Genomic DNA, 3,683 nt, shown 5'->3' with positions numbered 1-3,683 from the left:
TAGAGACTAGTTTTGTTCGGGTGTAAATTGACTGGTGAATCAGAGCGCCGCGTGTCGGTCGCGCGGTGGGAAGCGGGCCGGCAATTAGGAAATGCAATTTCATTCGGCTAACAATTGGTGTGAAAGTTTCTGCCGCGGGGGAGGACGCAGGAGGCTTACTGAGACGCGTGCGACCATTTTCCCTCATAAGTAACTGCGTATTAATTTCATAGTACATAGGAAATCTGAACTTAACTATGTGAGTGAAGATTTTTAATACATGTGCAAATAAAAATACATAGTATTCATTATATTTTAGTTTATTGTAATACATTGATTAACTAAATTTGAGCCTTGATATTAAATACAACTGAATAAAGGGTGGATTTAATCTTTAAATATTTCGCATTCCACTTGTCAATTAAGGTGTTCATCCTTTGATGTTTATTAAATGTTACTTTGAGTGATCAAGTACATTTCACGTCTAGATGGTTTATTTCATTACTATAAACTGTGTTTATTAAAATAGGGTTCATGATAAATTAAAAATGCGTGGGTTACTTGTGCAATTTTGAAGTCGAATTAAAATTGACTAAGCCTGTTCCATACATTACTCGGTTTAGAAAACTTCTTATGTTGATTGTTGCGATTTTCACGCAACGTGGAACGATTTTACCTGAACATACACTTTTTATAACAAAAAACTATAAGTAGATTAAAGCTAACAAAGTCGCGAACACTTCAAAGATTTTAAATCCAATCAGATTTGTACGAGATTAATCCTTACACTGTATGTAATCGTCTTTCACCTTTGTTTGCGCTCTGCGGGAGAGAGTATTAACTTTTTTACGAGACAATATTACTTTTTGCTATATTTAATTTACATTTATACGGCAAATATTTGAAAACAGATGTTTGGGGATTACAAGTGTAAGTTACAAGCCCAAAACTAATTATCTGCAACCACTCCTAATAAGTTCTAGGTTGATTTCGTTTAGAACCTATGACTTCAAGAGCGATAATCTTTACTCATAAAAATATTTTACACCTAAGTCTTTACGGTATAAGTTATATCGCTAGTATGAGATCGCGACAAGCAACGATATCGTATTAACCAAGCCAAGTACAATAACCTCTTCAGGTAATATTTTACAAAAGCATCAAGTGAAATAATTCCCAACGAACACTCGAGAGTTTTAACAAAGTCGGAGGTTTTTTGACTTAACCCGTTTTTTGTGGGCGGAGTGAGGGTGTGGGACTTTTTGACAGGTGATGTTGAGATACTTTTAGCCGCCGGCGACTATTGTCTGTTTCGCAAAGTCTTACAAAAATATGGTCAATGCGGTTACTAGTAAGGCAATGTTTAAACTCTTAAGTCAGGACATGGAACAAAGAAGTGAAACTAAGACAATTATATGAAGTATTTTCATAGCGGAAAGTTAAGTCTTTTCTCTATTAATGATTTATTTCTTTTTCTAGCTTACGGAAAATATATTAAATGTCAGATTCTATCACTATTTGGAGGGATTTCTATTACATTACTTAAAATTAAATCGATTTTACTTTAAAATTATGTATAGGATTAAATCCGCAAGAATACAAAAATGATATACCATTCTACTGAACAGAAATTGGTAGTTTAATATTCCTAATATAAGATTTATATTATTCCCCATTGTTTATTTTGGCTCATTGTTGTCTGTCGGTTTGTTTGTACAACAGATCGCGGCGGATTATTCTGCCGAAGCTCGAAGGTTGCTTGTAATAACATCTCAAATATATATTTACCTCTACGTCAGAATGCGAAGGCTTTTGTACACGGTGTTTGGGGTACTTCTATAATATTTGCGCACGGATAAACAATTAGTTATTTTAGGAAACAAATTACAACGTAATTTACTTCGAATCAACTTAATTGAGAGTATATGTGTTTAATTTTTTAAAAAAGACATAATATAGAAATTAACAAGCATTACGTAAGCACTTAAATTAACTGCCATACCATAAATCTGATTACATAGTTTTTTATTGTACTAGCAATATGATCATAACTAAAGAAAGTCTATAACTTGAGCATTCATTTGAAAGGTAATTTCTAAGCAAAAACAGAATTAATATTACATGTAGAAAACCTTATACTAGCTAGAACCTTTGATCTTTTAACCCGTTGTCTCTAAATGGAATATTAAATTTCAAATAATTGTACAATATTGGTTCAACAAATTACAAAGGGTACCGCATTTAAAGCTTCAATATTCACAAGGCTATCAGTCAATACCATTAGAATATACAGTAATAAAAAACAATAAGTGTTGTACAATGTTGATACAAAACTCTTGCACAATACAATGAATTATTACTTAAGTAATAGAGATTAAAATCGTAAGTTGTGTTAAGTTAGTATTAGTAAAGTGTTGAGTTCCCGTGTGAATGTCGGGGGTGCGAGGGTGTACGAGGGGGTGGTTAGTGCCGCTAGGGGTATCACACGCACTACTGTTACTGCATCTCAGATCGCTTTGTTTGATCTCTGTGAGAATTTATTTCGTTTCCATTGTACGGGACAGGGGTAGTTAATGCTGGTAGGTTTTATGTGGTTCATGTTAATCGCTGTGGAAACAATTCGATAATTTTTGTTGCGATTATAAAACTTTAAATTATGTTTTACATTTTCGTATCACATAAATACTTATTACAACTTCTTAAAACTAGATTAAAAGTGCTAAATTTTATGTGGTATCCTATTTATACTTGCATAAACTTCTTTATTACTGTCTAGCTACAGTAAAAATCTTTTTTACTAATGTTACTTAAATTATAAATGCGAAATTTTAGATGAATAGATGGATGGGTGTTTATTAGAGTTTATACCCTAAACAGCTGAACGTGTTTGTATGAAATTTGACATAGATGTAGAGATAGTCTGGAAGAACACATAGGCTACTTGCTTTTATTTTAGTCCTCTTCAAATTCTTCACAACCTTCAATCTTAAAGCGGAAAAGGAACCGAGCGGTATAACACGATTGTCGAGGCGCACCGCAGCGCTAGCGGCGCGTGCGCAGCGCGTGTGACCGCGCGCGCCGCACACCTCACACGCGCCCCCCTCGCAATAACTGCACACTTCATACTCGACAATTGATCACTTGACTATCCGTATAGCACAATTATTTATGCCCTGAAGATGACTAGGTTAGGTAATTGTGTAAAACTAAAATTATTTTACACATTTTTCAATAGAACTAAAAAGTGTACGAATGTCAAATTGATTCATTCTGCAAAAAATCTTATCTTTCAATAAGTTTGTTTTAAATAAACGTGAAACATATTCGGCGTTTACCGACTTTAAGACAACAAATCGAAGTCATTCGATTTGTACTCTTCTTAAATCATAAAGTTATAGGCAGAGAGTAACATTAAAATAAATATAGAGGCGTACTCGACACTTCACTTAAATGAACCTAACGCCATCTATTGGCAGCCTCAAAACATACATCAATGTAATTAATTGTAATTAGATTAATTGTCGATAGGTGTCATTAATTAATATTTACATGTTTAAAGTGGAGCTTATCATTTTGTTTTTTTTTAAATATTTGGTAATACAAGGGCACAGGTGGCACTAAACTTGACAACTGATGTACCTTTTAAAGTATAGGTGAAGAAATTTTGTACACTATGCCTAGTCTATATTTTTTTTAAATATCTT

This window comes from Papilio polytes, unplaced genomic scaffold (assembly GCF_000836215.1).
Source record: "Papilio polytes unplaced genomic scaffold, Ppol_1.0 DF824146.1, whole genome shotgun sequence".
Lineage (NCBI taxonomy): Eukaryota > Metazoa > Arthropoda > Insecta > Lepidoptera > Papilionidae > Papilio > Papilio polytes.
Note: the sequence above shows the minus strand (reverse complement) of the source record.